Genomic DNA, 25,956 nt, shown 5'->3' with positions numbered 1-25,956 from the left:
AATTGTTCTTAATACAGCCTCCAGTTAATCCAAAATGCTGCTGCAAGAATTATTACAAGAGCAAGAAAATACAAACACATAACCTCAGTTCTTGAATCTTTACACTGGCGCCCGGTTAAGTTTAGGGCAGATTTCAAAATCCTCCTTTTAACATATAAAGCATTAAAAGGCCAAGGTCCAGCTTACTTGTCTGAACTTATCATGACTTACAAACCAGAGCGCACATTAAGATCTCAAGATGCCGGTCTGGTTATGATTCCAAGAATTAATAAAATAACAGTGGGAGGTAGAACTTTTAGTTACAGGGCCCCTAAACTGTGGAATGGTCTGCCTGCTATTTTAAGAGATGCCCCTTCGGTCTCAGCTTTTAAATCCCGGCTGAAGACTCACTACTTCAGTTTAGCATATCCTGACTAGAGCTGCTGATTAACTGTACAGACTGCATCTCTGTTGTTAGTCATTAGCACTAAAACATAAGTAACATGATAGTTATAATTTGTTACTAACCCTCACCTATTCTGTTTCTTTTCTCAGTACTCAAATGTGGCACTTGGTGCCACGGCCCACCTGCCAAGTTGTTTTGCCTGCCTAAGGTAAAGTCATCTGTGTTGGAGGATTGCAAGAATCGTGGGGTAGAGGCGTCCTTTCATCGGATTGGCTGGCCCAGCACTGTTCAGCTGTGGAATGGCCAAATGGGGGAGGCAGCTTGATGCATGAGGTCTCCAGGACTCTAAACAAATCCAAATCATATTATGGGATATCATCTACTGTTAAATTCTGCTCCATACTTGTAAAATTTTTATTTTTATACAGTATTGAGGATTTGTTCTGTTCTGTGTATTGCATTGTATTGACCCCTTCTTTTTGACACCTACTGCACACCCAACCTTCCTGGAAAGGGGTCTCTCTTTGAACTCCCTTTCCCAAGGTTTCTTCCATTTTTTTCCCTACAAGGGATCTTTTTTGGAGTTTTTTCTTGTCTTCTTAGACAGTCAAGGCTGGGAGCTGTCAAGAGGCAGGGCCTGTTAAAGCTCATTGCGGCACTTCTTGTGTGATTTTGGGCTATACAAAAATAAATTGTATTGTATTGTATTGTATGTTAAATACCTTTTTTACTAAATGGGTTGCGCTAAACTATTTTCACAGCCACAGAGCCTAGCAAAAGAGCATAGCTTGCTTACTGAACACGTCTTCTTTGAACTTTGCAGAACTTTTCTCCTCTCCCTTTGTTTCTGAAGATGGCCTTCATTTGAATAAAGTGACAAGCCCCATTTCTCTGTGTGATCGCTGTCAGTGCTATGAGGGCACAGTGCATTACAGCATCCTAATTCCTAGAGCATTGTTAATGACACATATCAAGAAATGAAAAAACATGTGGCCATCATTTTTGAGATTTTGGGGTATTTATTTATTTTTATTGTAGTGGGGGGTTTATGCCTAAATACTGAAATATCGAAATGTCATTTCTTATTGGATACATTCAACCCTACATATATCATCCGGACAAATTTCAGATTTTTAACTAAACAGGAAATATTTTTTTTGTTGATGGGTAAGTTAGTCTGTTAGTCAGCCAGTCAACTTTGCATCACATATTGTCACACACATGCACATGGGAAACAGTCTAAGGGCATAGGTGGGAGTAAGAGGAAGAGTCTGGGGTTGATTAATTGCACTAATGCCTTTTCTCCCTCTTCCACAGACCTCCAAAAGGAAAGCCTGTCTAAAACTCCTTCCACTTCCGGAAGCAGTTCACACCTCCTACTGAGTACATTTCTGCCTGAGGACCTGCCTCATTCTTGGATGACTACTCATTTCAATTGCTTTTTTTTTTGGTTTGAAATATATGGTATATGGGGTGGAATCCCAAAATCTTCATCTTGTTTTTGTCTCTCATTACAATATATATATATATATATATATATATATATATTATATATATATATATATATATATAATATATATATATATATATATATATCAGTATATAGATGTAAAAGCCTCATGTTTACAATGTATGCTTATTATATGTAATTGCCATCACATTATAAGTATAATTGTTTTATTTTTTTCTTGCCTAGAGCTTTTGTACCCAATTTGTCATTGATATTCTGGAGAGAAAGCCAGTTAGTACAAATTATTAACTAAATCTTAAATAAAATTTATAATACACTTTACATTTAAGACATTTTATGCAGACTCAGGCCTAAATAACAATACAATACATGTCTCGATGCATACTCAATAATCTAGGTAAGGAAATTCTAGAAAGTTGATTCAGTTAATCTGGACATAGTTATTTTCTCCCTGGAAAATAACTATGTCCAGATGAACTGAATCAACTTTCTAGAATACATTCATTTCATGTAGTGCTTTGGAAACACACTTAGTAATCTTCATTTGTTTAACTGAATATAGATCTGTTGTAAATTAAAAAAATGTTGGAATAATAATAATAATAATACATTTTATTTATATAGCACCTTTCCCATGCTCAAGGCACTTACAGAATATAAGAAAGAACAGCAGGGTATACAGTATATAGAATTGTACAAACCAGATAAATAAATAAAGAAGATTACGACAGTGAATTTAGAGAAAGAAAAAAAGATGAAAAAAAGATGGCCTGGTAGATGATTTAAAAATGGCCAGCAATCATTTTGAGAACACTTTGAAAAAGTAATTAGCCTACCTATTAAATTAGGGACTAGAATTTCAAAACTGATAAAAGACAACTAAGTTCTAAGAATATATCAACACAGACCTGCCATAGCAGTAGAATCCAAATATTCTGAAATGGCTATGAATCTTAAAAAATCTATTGTGAGATATGCTGAGTGTAGGAAGTATTACTCAGGAGGTACTGGTAGTATGTTTTTATTTTGGTAAACCATAGACATCTGCATAATTGTTTCTAGTTTCAGAAGAAAAGCAGCTAAGCTCACTGTAGATGGAGTTCTAGGGTAAGCTAATGTTTCCAGATCCAGAAAAATAATTCTATATGAATCCATGAAATTACATGTAAATGCCCTAACTTATTCCACAGCAACATGCAGACTTGTTTAGGAAATACAAACCAGACAGTTTGCAAAATAAAAATGTCTAGAAATATAATTGATGGAGGATGGATTGGAACAGGTGCAATAAAACTCTGTCATTTCCATTAGTAAAGGGTTTTGGGGTTTTACATTCTCACACATGAGTGCATGGGGAGCGGTTTAAGGACCCGACGGGCGCTGTGACAAGTCGAGCCAGGGGACAATGGCGGGGAAGTAACCTCTCTTTTTATGTTTCTCCAGAAAGAACAAAGCACCGCCACCATAGCTATTCCTGGAAGACTGCTGATTCCACCCACTTCCAGGTTCCTTTCTTACCTCTGGTCCCCTCCTGCTGACGTCATTTACCCATCTATCACCACAGCTTCCTCATCATTTCATCACTTCCTGTCCTCCATTATAAATTTTTTTTCCGTCTGTTGTACTATGTTTGAAAACACTGACAAAACCTTTTTTGATTTACAGTATACAGGGCCTAAAAACCCCAAACCTTCACGATTGTGTCTGTGCTTTATTACAACATGAAGAAAATATTTTTTATCTGCATTCTTCGATAATTATACTTTAAAAATGGAAAAGCATTTTTATGCAAAAGCATGCTTATATTGTAGGTTTATTGTATGTAATTGCCACCACATTATCAGTATGATTGTGCAATTGATTTCTTGCCTGGAGCTTTTGTACCCAAGGGCAGATTATGTGCTCTATTAAATCCTGAAAATTAGACAATGAAGAAATATTTTCAGGGGAATTTGGCAAATGGATTTATTAGAAGTACCTTTAGTCCATGGGGGATATTTTTATCTTTGTAGAAAAGAAAGATAATTCTTTGTGACCTTGTATTGATGATTATAGGGATCTGATCCACATTGCTTTTAAAAAAGAGTTATTTTGTTCCCTTAATTTTATTTTTGTTAAATTAAATCTGAAGTAGAGAAGGGATGAGTGGATGAATGAAAATCAGCATCAGATCAATATAAGTGTCTACTTGTACTATACAGATTAGTGAAGTGACCCCTGCCCTGTCCAGACAGCTGCTCTGGAACTGCCCTACAATAAGACTCCTCTTTATCAACAGATCAAATTGGTCAGGATGGTATGCGCTAATTAAAGCAAGACTGATCAACAAGCTTCTTCCATATGCACTTATTATTCTTATTATAATACAGACAGGGTTTATATGAATCTTCAGTTTTATTATTGTTTTTTGTTGTTGCTGAATTATTTTCCATGTTCTTTTTAATTTCTATTATGTGTGTTCATTTTTAAGTGTTCTATTGTTCCCTGTATTTCATGGGTGGAGCCCCAGGAGGTGAGGCCACCCTCAGGTCACTGCTACTGGATCTCTCCTCCAGCATTAAAGGGCACGACAAAAACAATAGTGCTGTAATTCATTGTGTTTGGTTGAAGTGTGTTTGTGAGTATGATTATTCCTTTGGAATTTGCCATTGGTTTTTTATATTGGAACTTGTTTGCTTTAGATTGATTACATTTACATTATCTGTTCTTTTCCTTATTTAGTTAAGTAAAATTTCGATTCATGGAGGTCAGTCAACTCAGTTTGCAGTGAAGCAGCACTGACCCATTAAAAGACCTTCTGTGCCTCCATGAATTAATTATTTGACACTTTTTAATGCAAATGGGTCATCAATGAATAGTAGGACTTGTTTTCCCAACCTGAAGTCTTCAAAAGTGAGTTTGGAAATTTTCAGTCAATTTCTCCATAAACTCAACATAATTCTGATGTTGATGTTTTCCTTTCGTTTGTGCCAAAGGTTCTGGGAAGTGAAGCATGCCCTTCCGGTATGCCATATTTAAATACCTTTAGAAATAGTGCTTTTCTGACATGAGGTCACATATTGATTTGTTTCTACTCTGGAGTTTGACATTTACTTAAGTGAAATGGGATGTTATATCAGACAAAAAAGCAACAAGAAATCCACAAGCTGTTTAGATTTTGCATTTTTTTTGTTTAGACAGAAAAATTAGCAGTTCTTTTTCAGTGACCCAAAAATGTTTCAGTATCCTGCCTCTGTTGTGTCAACTAACATTACTGTGGAGAAGTAAATCATCAAATGTTACAGTAACTTCTGTTTTTAATTTGTGCAATAAATGATGCTGCAATGCAGATGATTCTTTCAAATAACTGCCAAGTTTCATAACTTTTATCATAACCTCTGAGTACATTTCTCCTAGATTGGCACACAGAACGGATGAGTCATTGTCTTCATTTTTATTCTGCTTGTCGATTGATGTGATGACATCAGTTGGTTTATTTTTTTGGCTCTTACCTCATTGTCATAAGGATGCTTCTCCTTAAAATGTGTGTGTTTGGTGCCATAGTGGTATTTGACATTGCTACTGTTTACAGTGGCAACTGTTTCAAGACAAATTAAGACAAATTAAGAACGAAGGCATACAACTTGTACTTTATAGACCTTTTTTTTCATTGTGATGAACACTCTTGAAGACACTGTTTTTACTTTCTTCTACAAGTTTTAACTGTTGTCAACCGCTGCAGTCTGTGTATGTTTAAGATGGAGCTATCTAATGCAGTCTAAAGCGGCAGGCTGATCACTAGCCAAGTGGTCATCACGTTGACACACACAGTCTTGAAGCTTCAATGATTGTACCAGATACAAGAGCATTAGTATAAGTGCTTTGAAGACAGACAATTTTCAAAGCTTTGATTTTTTTTCTGTGTAATGACAGCAAATAACCAAAACAAAAATGAAATTTTGTTTTACTCATAGTCTGGATTAAATTGGGTCAGGATATGGACCAGAGTCTGCCCGTTGACTACTGCTGCTCAAAAGTACATTTTGAATGTTAAAAGCTAGTTTGCCCATTGAGTAGTTAAGGCTGGATTGGTTGGGGTGAGCATTTTCTAGGCTGGCAAGTGAAGGTTCTAGCATGCTTTTGTGGTACTTTTGAAGGCCTCTAAATCACTTACATCATATCTCTGACTCCACCTTTTAATATATGTGCTGTAAGTAAATGCCTACATCTGCGTTTGTTTTTTTAATATTTGAGGTAAGTAAAAATGTAGAAATGGGTTTGGGTAAAACAGTAGAATTTTTAACAGATATGAGCTGTATTTTATTCTGTTAATTAGTTCAAAATAAATGCTTAAATCTCAAGGGGTAAATGTTTTGGTGTAATGACATCTAACAATGTATTTGATGTAGGCAGCTTCTGTTCACTTAATCAGTGACACACATCTTTATTACCCAATCCATGGAAAACTGATAATGATATAATATTTTTTTATGTTTGGTGTGTTATAAAATTTAATACATACTACAGCACATTTACTGATTAATGTCATTATACCAAAATGGATTTTTTTAATCCCAGTTACATTTTTTTTGGAATGTAATCATATTTTGAAATATTTCACACTGAAATATGCCTTTCTTTAGACATTTTATAATGTTATTAATTATTCTCGGGGAAGATTAAATACCTGGAGCAATAAGACCACTAAAATGAGAATGCAGGAACCAAATGCCATTTCTTAGTAATCTATTTGAAAAATTTATTTGTGCAGCAGTAGGAAGTAATACAGATTATTTATTATACACTGGCATTTACTATATAGAAAAAGCACAGTAAGCAAGTGTATTTAATTAAAAAGAGGTTTCAAAAAGTATTAAAGGCTACAAGAAAGCTACTGCTAAGCAAATCTATTATGGAATTTACCTGCAAGGAAAGTATCATTTTATTATGTCAAAACCATTTAACACCATCAAGTGCTTATATTAATATGTAACAAAGAGTTTATCAATGTTAAAAAAACTGTCCACTTCAGAAGTAACTCAAAGTTTTAAACATCAGAATGAAGTGACAGCCATCCAAATTTGAAAATAATGTATTTTTTAATCTGGCTATTAATTTATTTGTATGTGTCTGTGCATATATAGTATAAATCATTGTGATTGTGCTAAGTGCCACCTTCTGATACAAATTTTAGATTTTTCAAGCAAAAATATTAATTAAGTGAATTGAGCTTTATAATTTGAGCCATATTATTTCAAAACTCTTTGCAATTAACTCATTAGAATAAAGCACATGAATGCAGAAGCAATAATTCATAATAAATCTCTAACTAATTTAGAAATGAGAAAACCATTTTATGACAATACTTGACCTTTTAAGAGGCATATAAGGAGCATTTAAGCAGTTCCTTGAAATGTTATTATGCTACTCTTGGGATCTTATGCAAATGCCACACAAGAACTTTACATATTGTAAGAGAGATCAGACTAAGGCCCAATTACATAACCCTGGAAAATCTGCTTAATAGTCTAACACAGTGAGGATTTCTGTCTATGAGAAGCAGCTTCAACAGAGAAATGTATTTCCCTTTCCCTCATGGCATTTTTTTTACCTTATATCACATGAAATCCATTTTGGTTTTATTAACATCAAACCTGAAGACCAAATACAATTTAGTCTGTACGCTAAAATGTACACTGTTTATTTAAAATAATGAATAAACAAGGCAAATGCCATTCATTTTTCTTTAAGATACATTTTCTTTCTAAAACAAATATGTGAAATGTGATTCTTTTGTTTGGGAATAACAAAGACAGGGACATATTAAAACCATCCATCAACTTCTGCCTCTAAGAATGTTTTTTTAGACCATGCCCTTCTACTTTCCAATTTAACTGCCATGTTTCTTCTTCACTTATATTAGAAATGTAGAAATCTCTTAAACAACTGTAAAGCAAAAGTGTAAAATTTGTTTCATGATTTTAACATATTACTTATACTTTGTGGGCTTAATTTAGACTGCATTGTTTGCAACTGACATTTCTTTGAATATGTGGAAGCCAATTCAACTGTCAACAGCTAATGATGAACACTCCCTTTGTGCAAGTTTCTACTAAAAGAATGTAGAAATCTATTCACTGTACCTGTAGGGATGTTTATTGCTTTTATATTTGTTTCCTTCCTTTCTTCATCTTTGATCATAATTATTTAAGGTTTAGAAACTATGCACATCAGAATTTCTAGTCAATGACAGGACACTAAGATTAAGGAATTTATTTATTTTGGCAACCATCAAACACAAAGGATTTGCCTGTGCATATGCACAGTGCTGGTCAGAGCTCATGTGGAGCCCTAGACAAGACAAAAAAAGCAGTATGCAAAATTAAATGCACAAACAAAAAAACAGAGATTCATTCATTGAATACAACAGAGCAAAGTAATGGTAAACTAATCATGTGCAAAGTGCCAGCAAGGTAATTATATCTAATAATACTAAGTATTTTAAACAGATATACACAATTTATTTTTTTATTTTGATTTGATATACTTTATTAATTCCTCAAGGGGGAATTGTTTTTTCACATAACCTTTGGGGTTCAGAGCAGTGTCAGCCATTGTTCTGCACCCCTGGAGGGATTTTCAGGTTAAGGGCCTAGCTCTAGACTTCAACAGAGTAGGATCCCTTTCCAGCATTAACAGGATTTGAAGCGCAACCTACCAGGAACTGTCGCAGATCCTTAGCCTCACAGCCGCCACTCCACTCTTATTAAAAATATTTTAATGTAGGAACACATGAAAGAACACATTTATCTCTGGAACTATGTAAATTATGCATTATATCACTTAAATATATAATAATTGCATGACTATAGATATTGTACAACACCTAACTTGTAAAAAGTTGGGAAGGTATGGAAAACACAAATAAAAACAAAGCACAGTGATTAGTAAATGACAATAAATTATCTTTGACCTAAAAATAATACAACAGACTATTATTTGATGTTAACGCTAACTAATTTTATTGTGCTATTTTAATTAACAATTATTTTGATTTTGACACATCCAAAATATTACAGAAACTTGTGGACAGTAAAAAATCTACCAGTTTGTAACAGTGTCTTTCCTTCTCACAATACCTTATAAACATTTAGGTACTGAAGGCACCAATTTATGTGTTTCAGTTGTAATTTTGTCCCATTCGTCTTGCAACAAGGTGGCAACAGTATGACATCTTCATTGTTGAATTTGCATTTCAAACAACTCTACACATTCACAGTTAGGGACAAGTCGGGACTGCATGCAAGTCAGTCAAGCACCCACAGCCTCTTCCTATGTAGCCATAACTTTGTAATGTGTATAGAACATAGTTTTGGTTTGTCTTGCTGAAAATATGCATGGGAGCCCGTGGAAAAGATGTCTTGAAGTCTGCATGTGTTGCTCCAAAATGTGTATGTACTTTTTGGCATAAATAGAATGCCATCATAGAAGTGCAAGTTAGAATTGGCCAAGGTATTGACAAAACCCCGTACCATCACAGATGATGGCTTCTGAACTTGTAAATGGTAACAGTCTGGATAGTCCTTTTCTTCTTTGGTCCAGAGCATACAACATGCATTTCTTCTAAAAAAGATCTAACATATTGCATCTTCCAAACAAAATATATATTTCCCCTTTGTGATAGTCCATCCCAGATGCCTCTGAGCCCAGATAAGTCAATGGCACTTCTGGATACTGTTGCACAGTACAGTTTTAAATGGCATTTGTGGATGTAACAGCATAATGTTTACTTGATAAAGATTTGCCAAGGTGAACCCATGTTTTTATGTTGTTAATGAATAACAATTCTTGATGCAGTGTTCTCTGAGGGATCGGAGGTTACGGGCAGTCAGCTTAGACGTGCACCCAAGTCCTTTAATCTCTCCAGACTTCTTGAATCTTTAAATTTTATTATGCACTGTTAAAAGTAAAATATGCAAATCCTTTTCTGATCTGTCTTTGAGAAACATAGTTTTTAAATTTTTGAATGAATTTTCTCAGGCATTTCTGGGAAAATTGTCTATCCTCTGCCCATCTTCTCCTAAAGGACTAGGCTTTTCCTGGATGCAGCTTTTATACCACAGCATGATTATTATCACCTGATGAACATCATATGTTTCTACTCACATCATTTTCTTCTTTTAACTCATTCTTTTCATCTGTCCCCACCTACTTCAAGCACACAGCCATCATCCCTGTCCCAAAGAAAAATAAAGTAGACTGCCCTAATGATTACTGCCCAGTAGCACTTACTCCCATAGCCATGAAGTGCTTTGAGAGGCTGGTGCTAGAACACATCAAGGACATCATCCCTGACAGTCTGGACCCCCTCCAGTTTGCCTACCGTTGCAACAGGTCCACTGAGGATGCCATTTCCATAACACTTCACACCACCCTCTCTCATCTGGAGAACAAGAACTGTTATGGCAGGCTGCTGTTTGTGGACTACAGCTCTTCCTTTCAACACCGTCATTTCATCCCAGGATCCTGGATCTGTGGCTTAGCACTTCACTGTGAAACTGGGTACTGGACTTCCTCACTGGCAGACCTCAGCAAGTGCGTATTGGTGGAAACACTGGCACCCTGCAGGGCAGCGTGCTGAACCCCCTGCGTTACTCTCTCTACACCCATGACTGTGTTGCTAAGTACAGCTCTAACACCATCATCAAGTTTGCTGATGATACCACTGTAATAGGTCTGATCAGCGAGGATGATGAGACAGCCTACAGGGAGGAGGTCACACTCCTGTCAGAATGGTATCAGGACAACAACCTCACCCTCAACGTTAGCAAAACTAAGGAGATGATTGTGGATTTCCGCAAACAGGCAACAGAGCACAGCCCCATCTATATCGGAGGTGAGGCTCTGGAGCAGGTCAGCAGCTTTAGGTTCTTTGGAGTCACCCCCACTGATAAACTTAAATGGTCAAATCACACTGCGGCAGTAGTCAAGAATGCCCAACAACGCCTCTACTTCCTCAGGAGACTGAGTAAAGCCTGGATGTCCCCCACAACCCTGTGCAGATTCTACAGGTGTACTGTGGAATCCATCCTGACAGGATGCATCACATCCTGGTACAGTAACTGTTCAGTTCAGGACTGCAGAGCTCTGCAGCGTGTGGTGAACACAGCAGAGCAGATCACGGGCACACAGCTCCATACAATCCATGACATCCACACTACACGCTGTCTCAGGAAAGTGAACCATATCAGGCAGAACCCCAGCCACCCTGCACTGTCACTTTTCACCCTCCTCCCATCTGGGAAGCGACTAAAGTCCATTCGGACACGCACCTCCAGGTTCAGGAACAGTTTCTACCCAACTGCAATCAGACTCATGAACAATCAGTAACCTTATTTCACCTCCACTATTACCTGCACATATACTTCTGCCATTGTCTCTATTTATTCCTAGGATTCTGGTTTTATTTATTTACTTATTTACAGTGCATCCGGAAAGTATTCACAGCGCATCACTTTTTCCACATTTTGTTATGTTACAGCCTTATTCCAAAATGGATTAAATTCATTTTTTTCCTCAGAATTCTTCACACAACACCCCATAATGACAACGTGAAAAAAGTTTACTTGAGGTTTTTGCAAATTTATTAAAATTCACAGCCTTTGCCATGATGCTCGAAATTGAGCTCAGGTGCATCCTGTTTCCCCTGATCATCCTTGAGATGTTTCTGCAGCTTAATTGGAGTCCACCTAGCATGAAGTCAAAGGAATTGTCTGTAGACCTTTGAGACAGGATTGTCTCGAGGCACAAATCTGGGAAAGGTTACAGAAAAATTTCTGCTGCTTTGAAGGTCCCAATGAGCACAGTGGCCTCCATCATCCATAAGTGGAAGAAGTTCGAAACCACCAGGACTCTTCTTAGAGCTGGCTGGCCATCTAAACTGAGCGATCAGGGGAGAAGGGCCTTAGTCAGGGAGGTGACCAAGAACCCGATGGTCACTCTGTCAGAGCTCCAGAGGTCCTCTGTGGAGGGAGGAGAACCTTCCAGAAGGACAACAATCTCTGCAACAATCCACCAATCAGGCCTGTATGGTAGAGTGGCCAGACGGAAGCCACTCCTTAGTAAAAGGCACATGGCAGCCCGCCTGGAGTTTGCCAAAAGGCACCTGAAGGACTCTCAGACCATGAGAAAGAAAATTCTCTGGTCTGATGAGACAAAGATTGAACTCTTTGGTGTGAATGCCAGGCTTCACGTTTGGAGGAAACCTGGCACCATCCCTACAGTGAAGCATGGTGGTGGCAGCATCATGCTGTGGGGATGTTTTTCAGCGGCAGGAACTGGGAGACTAGTCAGGATAAAGGGAAAGATGACTGCAGCAATGTACAGAGACATCCTGGATAAAAACCTGCTCCAGAGCGCTCTTGACCTCAGACTGGGGCGACGGTTCATCTTTCAGCAGGACAACGACCCTAAGCACACAGCCAAGATATCAAAGGAGTGGCTTCAGGACAACTCTGTGAATGTCCTTGAGTGGCCAAGCCAGAGCCCAGACTTGAATCCGATCGAACATCTCTGGAGAGATCTTAAAATGGCTGTGCACCGACGCTTCCCATCCAACCTGATGGAGCTTGAGAGGTGCTGCAAAGAGGAATGGGCGAAACTGGCCAAAGATAGGTGTGCCATGCTTGTGGCATCATATTCAACAAGACTTGAGGCTGTAATTGCTGCCAAAGGAGCATCGACAAAGTATTGAGCAAAGGCTGTGAATACTTATGCACATGTGATTTCTCAGTTTTTTTATTTTTAATAAATTTGCAAAAACCTCAAGTAAACTTTTTTCACATTGTCATTATGAGGTGTTGTGTGCAGAATTCTGAGGAAAAAAGTGAATTTAATCCATTTTGGAATAAGGCTGTAACATAACAAAATGTGGAAAAAGTGATGCGCGGTGAATACTTTCCGGATGCACTGTACAGTGGAACCTCGGTTTGCGAGTAACTTGGTTTATGAGTGTTTTGCAAGACGAGCAAAAATTTTTAATAAATTTTCACTTGATAAACAAGAGAGGTATTGCAGTACGAGTAGTTTGTCTGCTGAGCGTCATGTGATCACAACTGAGCTGATGGTTCTTCTCTCTCTCTCACTGCGGGATTGTGGTCAATCGTCTCCTATTCTCCGTCTGAGTCGGCATGCCTCACTCATATAGTCAACATCCGTATGAGCGTATAGTGTTTACTATACAGCATTAGCATTGTGGCTGTGTGCGCGCGCTTGTGTGTGTGCTCGCGCGAGCAGTGTGTGTGTGTGTGCTCGCGCGCGCATGCGTGCTGTGACGTGCGAGTCCCCGTCTTGCACTCTAAAACATGAAGCTGAGTCTCAGTACTCTAGCAACACAAGCATTATTCACAGCAGTTAGGCAGGGCCCTGCACATTTATAATGTTCCTTGTTCCTTGTATCACCCATTGACGGCAGGCGCTTATAGCATGTCTGCAATCTTTTCGGATTCGCTTTTATGGAGAACTGCTACAGCGCTGGGAGACTGCGATTGGTTTGGGACGCTCTTCAGAGTGTCATCCCGTTGGGTGCAATCCCACAAGAGTTTAGAAACTCACTCACACCAGCCATGATTCTTTTCAAAGGTAAAGTGCAAGTTAATTTGTTTTATGTATTTTTACTTTATATTTTGTATTAATCATTTTTATATGAAAAGTTTTGGGTTGTGGAACAAATCATCTGAGTTTCCATTATTTATTATGGGGAAATTCACTTTGATATACGAGTGCTTTGGACTACGAGCACGTTTCCGGAACGAATTATGCTCGCAAACCGAGGTTTCACTGTATATTCATTTATTTATTGTGTTTGGGTTTTTTGTTTTTTTTTTGTCTATGTTCACTGTCTGCGGGGGCACATACAAGCAAGCATTTCATTGTACATAGTACTTGTACTTGTACACATGACAATAAAGAATTGAAAATTGAAATTGAAATTATTGGCACTTAATTGCCCCATCGAAACTTTTTTGGAATATGTTGCAGGCCCTGAACGGCAAAAATTAATGTATGTTTATGAAAAAATGAAGCTGACCAGACTAAACATTAAATACCTTGGCCTCATGTATAAACGGTGCATACGCACAGAAATGTTGCGTAAGAATGTTTCCACGTTCAAATCGCGATGTATAAAACCTACACTTGGCGTAAAGCCATGCACTTTTCCACGGTACCTCATACCCTGTCGTACGCAAGTTCTCCACTCGGTTTTGCAGACTGGCGGCACCCAGCGTCAAAGCAGTGCTACTGTTCCTGTGTGGTTACCCTTTCTTAGATCCACATCAACGACGGCGGCTTTATCAAATACACTGAAATATCGTTCATAAATTTAATGCATCTGATTGTAATTAACCTGTAAAAATTTAATGGTCCACAGAATGGTCAAACTATTCTAAATACCATAACTGCTTTAGCATTGTTACTCTCAGTGCACCGTCTTCTTCTTCTTCTGTCAGCTGCTCCCGTTAGGGGTTGCCACAGCGGATCATCTTTTTCCATATTACTCACACTGCACTACTCGGAGTATGTGTATTACTGTATCTGAGTGTACAGTAAACCCTCCTACATCGCGGGGGTTGCGTTCTAGAGCCACCCGCGAAATAAGAAAATCCGCGAAGTAGAAACCACATGTTTATATGGTTATTTTTATATTGTCATGCTTGGGTCACAGATTTGCGCAGAAACACAGGAGGTTGTAGAGAGACAGGAACGTTATTCAAACACTGCAAACAAACATTTGTCTCTTTTTCAAAAGTTTAAATTGTGCTCCATGACAAGACAGAGATGACAGTTCTGTCTCACAATTAAAAGAATGCAAACATATCTTCCTCTTCAAAGGAGTGCGCGTCAGGAGAGAGAGGAAAGCAAACAAATCAATAGGGCTGTTTGGCTTTTAAGTATGCGAAGCACCGCGGCACAAAGCTGTTGAAGGCGGCAGCTCACACCCCCTCCGTCAGGAGCAGAGAGAGAGAGACAGAGTTTGTTTTTCAATCAAAAATCAATAGATAGATAGATAGATAGATAGATAGATAGATAGATAGATAGATAGATAGATAGATAGATAGATAGATAGATACTTTATTAATCCCAATGGGAAATTCACATTCTTCAGCAGCAGCATACTGATACAATAAATAATATTAAATTAAAGAATGATAATAATACAGGTGAAAAAACAGACAATAACTATGTATAATGTTAAATATTAACGTTTACCCCCCCTGGTGGAATTAAAGAGTCGCATAGTTTGGGGGAGGAATGATCTCCTCAATCTGTCTGTGGAGCAGGACAGTGACAGCAGTCTGTCACTGAAGCTGCTCTTCTGTCTGGAGATGACATTATTTAGTGGATGCAGTGGATTCTCCATAATTGATAGGAGCCTGCTGAGCGCCCTTCGCTCTGCCACAGATGTTAAACTGTCCAGCTCCATGCCAACAATAGAGCCTGCCTTCCTCACCAGTTTGTCCAGGCGTGAGGCGTCTTTCCTCTTAATGCTGCCTCCCCAGCACACCACTGCGTAGAAGAGGGCGCTCGCCACAACTGTTTGATAGAACATCTGCAGCATCTTATTGCAGATGTTGAAGGAAGCCAGCCTTCTAAGGAAGTATAACCGGCTTTGTCCTTTCTTGCACAGCGCATCAGTATTGGCAGTCCAGTCTAATTTATCATCCAGCTGCACTCCCAGATATTTATAGGTCTGCACCATCTGCACACAGTCACCTTTGATGATCACTGGGTCTATGAGGGGTCTGGGCCTCCTAAAATCCACCACCAGCTCCTTGGTTTTGCTGGTGTTCAGGTGTAGGTGGTTTGAGTCGGACCATTTAACAAAGTCATTGATTAGGTCCCTATACGTGCCCTTCGAGCTTTTAAGTATGCGAAGCACCGTGCAGCATGTCGTTTCAGGAAGCAGCTGCACAAAAGATAGCAACGTGAAGATAATCTTTCAGCATTTTTAGACGAGCGTCCGTATCATCTAGGTGTGCGAACAGCCCCCCTGCTCAATCCCCCTACGTCAGGATCAGAGAAACTCAGCGCAAGAGAGAGAGACAAGTAAGCTGGGTAGCTTCTCAGCCATCTGCCAATAGCGTCCCTTGTATGAAATCAACTGGGCAAACCAACTGAGGAAGCATGTACTAGAAATTAAAAGACTCATTGTCCGCAGAAATCCGCGAACCAGCAAAAAATCCGCGATATATATTTAAATATGCTTACATATAAAATCCGCGATGGAGTGAAGCCGCGAAAGGCGAAGCGCGATATAGCGAGGGATTACTATAAATCACAGATCTACAGCAGCTGATCGGAAAGAGAATTATCGGTATACAGCATCAAGCACTAGCTGCCACAGCCTTTCCTGTTCGGACCTCGCGGTTCACAAACAGTTTCATCCCAAGAACTCTAAACACACTCAATCAGTCCATCAAGTGCTCCTTGTAGAACTGTTTGTACTTGCAAGTTACTGTGAGGTAATTGTACTTATGATACAGTTATAATATTGCACAACCTGAGCCACTTTATAAAGCACATATTTACATATGGTGACAATATCATTTTTAAGATGAAATGCAGCAAAATATGTTGATTATATTATACTGATAAAACTTTAACTTTAACTACACGGTGCCGCAGTACTACCGAGCTTGAGCTTCGTTCGTGGTTTGTTTCTCCTCGCACTGTTTTCATGCTGTGACTGGCACGACACTGGAAGGATAGATGGATAGAATAATTAAACATTACAAAGATATTTCGATGTTCCTTAAAAGTTTTGAAGAATCGGCGTTCTAAGCTTACAGATGGCTTAACGTCTATTACAGAACTGATTGTGTGGCGATTGGGTATTTGGAGAAAGAAAAGTAAGGACAGGAATTGGGGGTTAGTACGTTTGAAAAAGGCAGTACTTCTGTAATAAAGCATTTCATTGAAGGTCGCGCATGGCGCAGCAAGCATCTTGCTGTAAGACATGAACAATCACTGCGCCACCGTGTTCCCATGTTTAATAACATGCTTTAACTCATATCATCATGAAAATTATATCACGTATACTTGTCAGTATTTTAATTACTCAGAGAGCTGTAATATTACGAACGTAATGGATTCTGTGTCCTGTCGGAGGAAGAGCACGTAGTGATTCGGGCACATAGAGCACATAAGATCAAATACACAACAAAGCATTTAACGTGCTACTTTAGTTACAATGGGATTTGAGAAACTAGTAAATTAAACGATTTTAAGATGAAGTTTATGATGTTCTACTTTAATGACAAAATAAACTATATGATTAAAGTGGAAATTTCGAGATTAAAGTTGACATTTCGTGCTTTTTTCACACTTTGTGCCTTTTTTTTCACTGTACCCTAATAAGCTTTCATATGACACTGAGACGGTGGGCTACGAGTCGCCTTTTCACGCCGACTTTGATGTGTGACAACTTTTTATTTCGGGCACTGTGCGAACTTGAGCTTTCGAGTTTCTCCGACACACTATGTCACTCAATCAACTTCCTTTTGTTGCTTATATAACTGTTTAAACCAACAAATAGTACGTTTTTCTTTGCCTCCATTTGGTATTCGCTGAAATTCTTCTATTTTTCCTTGTACTTTTGCCATTGCCTTTTCACAGAACGCTGGGCTTAAGGGCTATTTATATTGATTTGCATATTCAAAGAGGCGTAATTCTGGGAGGAGTTGGGGCGGGACAGTAAGCGCGAGCACGTGCGTTTATTTCCATGCTGAGCGGGATTTATGTAGCGGAAGAATGCAGAATTTGGCGAACGCTCAGATTCCTGAATCTGGATTTTTCTGTGCGTAAGCACATTTCAGCTTTTGTGCTTACGTCATGTTATAATGTGAATTCTACGCATGGCGTTATGCATGAGGCCCCTTATCTTTGAAATCACTACTTTCTCCTTTTATTTGCACTTCCCACACACTCCAATCTGAACAGTTTAACAGTGCATATGAACTGACATAAATGACAGTGCTATAAAATACACCTAAGTAGTTGCCCCTATTACCTTTTTTATGATATTGCTGCAACCAAGGCACTGAGTACAGCTATTAAATGATTGGGAATGTAAGCACAATCAAACACCCGAGGCATATTCCTATATTAATTTGATAATTACAGTAACTTCAAGCTGAATGTGCAATTTTTTTCCTTAAAAACTTAGCCCCATTATGCATATGAAAAAAAGAAAATACAGGTAGCTAAGTAAAAGCAGGTAGTTAACAACCTGCAGAATAAATTTGTGCGCATGAGGACTGGAGGAAGGGATGTTGGGGGCATATAAGAATGGAGAGAAAGATGGTAGAGATGGTGTTCTTTGTCAGCAGTATGTCTGTCATTAATGATGGGTGCACTGCGATACTTCTGATTAGTCTGAAAAAAGATAGGATGGGATGTACTAACTGTTGTTTATTCCCTAGAGTACAGTGAAGTGGGGATAATGTGGTGAGCCACAACATTGATTTCTTTTGATTATTTTCTCTTTTCGGAAGAAATCCATCATTCCCTTGAGTAACCTGGGAAAAACACTGAGATTTTGTTGTGTTTTTTCTTGATTTAGAAAGTCCTAGGAGACCCTTCAAGCAGCATGAAAAAGGGTTAAGAAAAATGATGTGGGTTTTTGTGTCATGCTTGTTTTTGAAATTTTCATTTCATTACATTTTTTCATGCACATGAACTGTAACTTTTGATGGACTTAGTAGTGTGATTTTTCCCTCTCACAAATGAACATTAATTTTGGATAATTGAAATTTTGTTAGTACTATTTTTGCACCATCTTGTCTATGTCTCTCTCACTTACCCTGGATTATCTTCAGTACAACTTCTCGATGTTCCATAGTCAAACCACTGCAAGATATGTGGTGGGTATGGGGCATCACAGTAATTTTTTGTATCACCCACATGACCTCATGCCTTCTCACTTTCCAGGTGACTCAAGTAAAACGTTTGTATGTAGCAGTTAGCTTTGCTACATAGGGAACATGACACTTTGTGGCAGCAGATGAAAAGATGCTTTTGTGAATAACAACGCGAATAATAAAATTTAGCAAATCAGATGATTGTTTTAGAGGCAGACTTAGACTTACCCAATATATTAATACGAAGTTAAAATATTTAGCTGCCAATCATGCAGAGCAATATAAAACATTAATTACAAAGAGGCTGTTCATAGCTGTTGTTGATATCTGCAGAAGAACAGGCAGGATCACATTGAGAAAATGGACGGATTAGGTTAGCTAATAATGAAAGAGTTTTAATTAGTTGCTTTTAGAATAGCAGTAGTGGTGAACTAATGGGCTGTTTTTGAAACAGACCCTTTCAATTAATATAGCAGTGAAAATCTGCAGTACTAACTGCTCAGACAGAAGTTCAACATTGTACCAGTTGTCATGGTGGGGTGAGAGGGTTTGGGTGGGCAAAGTTTAGAACAAAAAAAGAGTTTTCTTTAGTGCAAAGTAAAACCAACTTACTGAAGATGTTCACCACTTATTATTACTGGAAAAAAGCTGGAAACAATCCCTGCATATAATTATCCTGGGACTTATACTAAAAAACAATTTAAATAGAAATATAACCACATATCTTTATGGAGGAATATAAATAAATAAATGTGCAAACAAACGCATTGTGGAATTTGACAATATATTAATACAAAAATTACCAAGTCAACTCAAGTTGGTACAGTGCGTTGCCGCACCCACTACATGATGAAACAACTCGGGGTCCCGGTTGGCAACCCCCCAGGCAGACATGCAGTCCAGTCCCACTCTCTGGAAATGACCCTCAATCTGCCGTAGCCAGGTGTTACATGGGCCTTGGCCTAGTCCAGTCACTCGGCCCCCAACAATGAGAATCGTATGAGCTGGATCACCCATGGGAAATGCGCCACATGTGCCTCATTCGGGATTCCATGAGCAACCGCTCAATCGACACAAAGTCAACACCAATGGTACCCAAGGATTTTCCGGAGAGACTCAGTACCAAAGGAGTCCAGTCTTCATCTCAGGTCACTGGACAGCGTTCATGTCTCGTAACCATAAGCAAGACAGGAAGCACCAGGGGACTCATATATAAATGGTGAGTACGCACAAAAATGTTGCGTACTCCCATTTGCATGCTCAAATCGCGATGTGTAAAACCTAAACTTGGCATAAAGCCACGCACATTTTCACGTTAGCTAAATGCTTGGCATACACAAGTTCTCCACTCAGTTTTGCAAACTGGCAGCACCCAGCATCAAAGCAATGCTTTTGTTCCAGTGTGGTTTCCCTTTCTTTTTTAGATCCACATCCCTGATGCGGCTTTATCAAATACACTGAAATTAACGACATATTGTTTATTAGTTTAAGGCATCTGATTGTAATTAACCTGTAGCAATATAGTGGTCCACGGAATAACCAAAATATTCCAAATACCACAGCTGCTTTAGCATTGTTCCTCTCAGTGCACCACTCAGACTATTTATCCCACTGTATCTGAGTGTGCAATCTGATCGGAAAGAGAATTATCAGTATACAGCATCAAGCACACACTGCCTCAGCCATGCTGTCTATTGAACTGCTCTCAAACGGCAAATGCTTTAGAGCCTTTCCTGTAGGGACATCGTGGTTCAGAAACAGTTTCATCCCAAGAACTATAAATGCACTCAATCAGTCCATCAAGTGCTCCTCGTAGAACTGTTTGTACTTATTAGTACAATTACCTCACTGTAAACTTGCGATAGTTATATATTGTGAATTTTCCATTAGGATTAATAAAGTATCTATCTATCTATCTATCTATCTATCTATCTATCTATCTATCTATCTATCTATCTATCTATCTATCTATCTATCTATCTATCTATTGCACAACCTGAGCCACTTTATAAAGCGAGTATTTACATATGATGACGATATCATTTTTAAGATGAAATGCAGCAAAATATGTTCATTACATTATACAGGTAAAATGTTAACATCATTTAAATAATTTATATTGTTAATAATTAAACATGTGAGGACACAGTGGCGCAGTGCTAGTGACGATCTGGTGCCTCATTCAGGGATTGTTCCTGCCTCGCGCTGTATTCTTGCTGGGGCTGGCGCAACACTGGAAGGATAGATGGATAGAATAATTAAACATGTACTACGAAGATATTTCAATGTTGCTTAAAAGTTTTGAAGAATCGGCATTCTAAGCTTACAAATGGCTTAACATCTATTACAGAGCTGATTGTGTGGCGACTGGTTACTTGGAGAAAGAAAAGGAAGGACAGGAATTGATGAAATTGAATTGAAAGAGACAGTACTGCTGCAATAAATTATTTCATCAAAGGTCGCTCACGGCGCAGCAAGCATTTTGTGTGAGGAAGTCTGTGGACAGGGCGCCAGCTCGTCACTATCACTGCGCCACCGTGTTCCCATGTTTAATAAAATGCTTTAACTTCTATCATCATGAAAATGATATCAACTATACATCTCAGTATTTTAAGTTATTGAGAGAGCTGTAATATCACAAATGTAATGGATTCTGTGTCCAGTCGTTTAAGAAGCAAGTAGTGATTTACACGCATAGAGCAGATAGAAGAAAACATACAAAACAAAGCATTTAACGTGCTACTATAGTTACGATGGTATTTGAGAAACTAGTAAATTAAATGATTTAAAGATGAAGTTTATAATGTTCTACTTTAATGACAAAATAAACTACGTGATTAAAGTTGAAATTTCAAGATTAAAGTTGATATTTCGAGCTTTTTTCTCACTCTGTCCCTATTTTTTTTCTTTTCTCTGTACCCTAATAAGCTTTCATATGACACTCAGACGGTGGGCTATGACTTACCTTTTCACGGCGACTTTGTTATCTGACAACTTTTTTTTTATTTCAGGCACTGTGCGACTTTGTGAACTTGAGCTTTCGAGTTTCTCTGACACTCTATGTCACTCGATCAACTTCCTTTTGTTGTTTATACCAAACCAACAAATAGTACTTTTTTCCTTGCCTCCACTTGGTATTCTCTGAAATTCTTCTATTTTCCTCCGTGCTTTAGCCATTGTCTTTTCACAGAACGCTGAGCTTAAGGGCTATTTATATTGATTTGCATATTCAAAGAGGTGTAATTCTGGGAGGAGATGGGGAGGGACAGCAGGCATGTACACATGCATTACTTTTCACGCTGACCGGAATTTATGGAGCAGAAGAACGTGGAAGTTGGTGAACGCACAGATTTATGCATCTGGATTTTTTTGCGCATACGCATATTTCCGCTTTTGTCCTTATGCCATGTTTTAGTGTGAATTCTACGCACAGCGTTATGCATGAGGCACCAGGACTCTAAAGACTTGGACCTTCGTCCTTTTGCATAGATATCAAGAGCATCACACAACCCTTTTCCACCGACCTCATGATCCCCCCATGCTCTCTCAAACCGTCTACTGACTTCATAGAAAGAGTCACCAAAGACATGAATGTCACTGCCAAGGTAAGTAAACCTCTCGACAAGGTCGACACTCTCTCCATAAACAGACACACTGCTGATGGCTATGCCCAAGAGGTCATTAAAGGCCTCGATCTTGGTTTTTATCCAGGACACTCGCAAGCCCAGACACACAAACTCCTCGCTCTGTCTCTCGAGCGCCCCGATCAGAGCCTCCATTGACTCCGCGAAGATCACAGCATCATCAGCAAAATCAACATCCGTGAATCTTTCTTCACCAACAGGTGTCCCACAGCCACTGGACCCCACGACCTTGCCCAACACCCAGTCCATACAAGCATTGAACAGAGTAGGAGCAAGAACACACCCCTGACGAACCCCAGAATCAACTGGGAAAAACACAGAGGTTCTGCCTCCACTCTGCACAGCACTCACAGTACCAGTATACAGGCCAGCCATGATATCCAGCAACCTCGAGGGGATCCTGCAGACCCTCAGGATGTCCCATAGGGCAGTTCGATCAACGGAGTCGAACGCTTTACAAAAATTGACAAAGGCAGCAAAGAAACTCTACCGATATTTGTGTTTGCGCTCCATGAGAACCCTCAGTGCCAGGATGCGGTCGCTGGTAGGTGAGCAAGTGATCACGGATCCTATTGAGGACAACCCTAGCAAGGACCTTACCCGGCAACGAGAGCAGTGTTATCCCCCTGTAGTTGCTGCAATCTAGGCGATCACCCTTCCCTTTCCAGATAGGGAGGACAAGTCCCGTTTTCCAGTCAGTTGGGATGATGCCAGTCTCCCAAATGGAAGCAAAGATTGCTTGCAATGCAAGCAGGACAGCCTTACCACCAGCCTGGAGAGGTTCGCCCCGGATACCACAGATCCCTGCAGCCTTTTAACTCCCCTCAGCTGGTTCACCACCTGTGCAATCTCAATGAGACTGGGTGGTTCACAGCTAATTGGAAGATCAGCCTTAAGGACCATGGACCCAGAGATATCCAACGTCCTAGCTGGAGGAAATAAAAAATTATAATAATAAATCATATCTAAACATAAATTAATGTGTTATGAAATGTATGTATATTGTTACTTATTCTTTTATAATATTGATTTAATAATATTTTCCTGCGGTGGGTTGGCACCCTGCCCGGGATTGGTTCCTGCCTTGTGCCCTGTGTTGGCTGGAATTGGCTCCAGCAGACCCCCGTGACCCTGTGTTCGGATTCAGCGGGTTGGAAAATGGATGGATGGATGGATAATATTTTCATTTATTTACTTTAATGACCTGGCTTTTGGAGATGTAATGTAACCACATCCGTCTTGCTGTTGATGTCTTTATATGAGACAGTCTCAGTATGGATTATTCACATCAAAAGAAATAATTCTCTTTAGCTGTAGTTAGTTTCGATTTCAAGTTGGCCCTAGTGCTAGGTTTGTGCTTCTGAATTTGACTTATTTTGCCCTGACTCGTGATTCTTGTCAAGCCTCCTGATTTCTGTTTTTATCCTCATAATAAACCTAAGACACATCTTATGTTTCAACAGATTGGTGAACCATAAGTTGAGTGGATCCTATAAAGAGCGACGTAAATCTTCAAACATCATGTGCCACATTAACAGCAGACACTTCAGATGTAACACTCCAGACACAGTAATGAATTCAAAGCTTCCTGAATTAAATTATCCACTTTTTAATTCTGTGCCTTCCTATCCATCACACACACGCACAGTCACAACTTTTGAGTGTGCGCTTTGCTTTTCTAGGGAATCTTATGACTCAAAGCTCAGCCACAAGAGACAGGTCTCTCAGAATTACTCAAACAGTAACCAAGTTATATGTTGATAGGTGTTTCTTTGAAGGTTGTTTTTTTATAGAGCAAAGCTAATCATTTTTGCAAAAAAGGCCTGACCTTTCAATAGTAAAACAAATTTTAAATATATAGTGAAAAGCAAATTATATATATATATGAAAGTAACTGGCTCCATGTCACATAAACAGTATACTGTACATTTAATAGAAGTCTTAACACTGTACACACAGAGCAAGGTTTATGAAGGGGATATATAAATATATGAGTCAAAACATTATGACCACCTGCCTATCCTCTGTATTCAACATGTAAACAATGAATAACTAATGTCAGGTTACTATATATCCATTACCCATTGTTATGAGATAGTCAACATCATTTGTCTTATACAGTATAAGAGTGGTCATAATATTTTGGCTCATTAGTGTATATGTAACGCATTGATAATATTTGTGATATGATTTCATTTACAGAGGTTTTTAAGAATTCTGAACTCTATGGCTTCTGAGTATGTGACATACAAAGGTAAGTACAAGATATCAGATACATGGGGTTTATAAAAAGAGGAGTGTTTTTATATATTATACAGAGAAAAAATGCATTTATTGAATTGTAGCCTGAATTGAACTGTTAAAAAAAACATGCAGACATTGGAGAAATATGCAGACTTCTGTATTTTTACCCAGAATCTAGAGGTGGGATGCAGAAGAACTAACCACTGCCCTACTCAACTGCCCTTTTCTTATATTTTCTTGTAATACTAGTTACCTTTATTCCTGCTTTTCAGATACTTATTGTACGGTTGTACTAAATTAATTTAGGAGAGGTTGGTATTAATAGATTTGTCACAGAATATTACGATAATGCAGTCTCATCATCTGTAACCACTAATGAGGTACTGCTATACTTTAAACTAGAAAATCTCTCCATTTACTTTAAAGATTAATTGAAATGTGATCTAAAAATACATATTGTTTTGTCTTATGTTGTGTGAGTGTGTTTTAATTAACCAAAGCACTGCTGCCATTTAGAGATTATTCAATCTTCTTGAGTGCTCCTGCTAATGCAGTTCTGTGCTGGTCTTTCTACTTTTGAGATACCACTAATCCATAAGGTTTTCCAGCCCCTAAAGGTTACTTCATATATTGTCCTTTGGCACCCTATTTTATTTGAAGCATTCCTTTTGCTAGGGAATTTAATCTGTATTATGTTTTTTCCAACATATGGTAGGCACAAAATGAAAAAAAAGAACATTGTGATTGTATCTACCTCCAAATTTATTTTTGCTCTCTTTCATGATTTGAACATGACATTTCTTGCCTTTTTCTAATCAAAGAACAGATATTCACTTTTTAAACTTCTTTTCTGATATACTACTGAAAATAGAGTATTAAATGACTACAGTATTATTCAAAGGCCTTTTTTGGACCATTTGTTAATTTATTAGTGTATTCCCAGAAATGTTGACCATATTTTTAGTTTTCAAGAAGCAATTTAATTAGTATTGGATCTTTAAAAAGATCACAAAATATGTAAGTGATAGAGATTGGAGAAACTTCTGTAGAACAATTGTTCCCTGCTTTATTTAATCCAGGGTGAACTTCAGATCTGAACAAGTACTGTACACTGGTTTGATATGTTTCAGGCTTCAGTAGATTTGAGATTCATACTCTTTAGCTAAGCCTTGCTTATTACTTTGCAATCCTAAAATAACATTTACGTACTTTGGTTTCTCCTCATCAAGTTTTGAGTAATTCTAATTTACAAATGTATTACTACAGAGAAGAGGTTTTCAACCCTTTCAATTGGTATACCACCCCAATGAACTC

Source organism: Erpetoichthys calabaricus, chromosome 2 (genome assembly GCF_900747795.2).
Source record: "Erpetoichthys calabaricus chromosome 2, fErpCal1.3, whole genome shotgun sequence".
Taxonomy (NCBI): domain Eukaryota; kingdom Metazoa; phylum Chordata; class Cladistia; order Polypteriformes; family Polypteridae; genus Erpetoichthys; species Erpetoichthys calabaricus.
Note: the sequence above shows the minus strand (reverse complement) of the source record.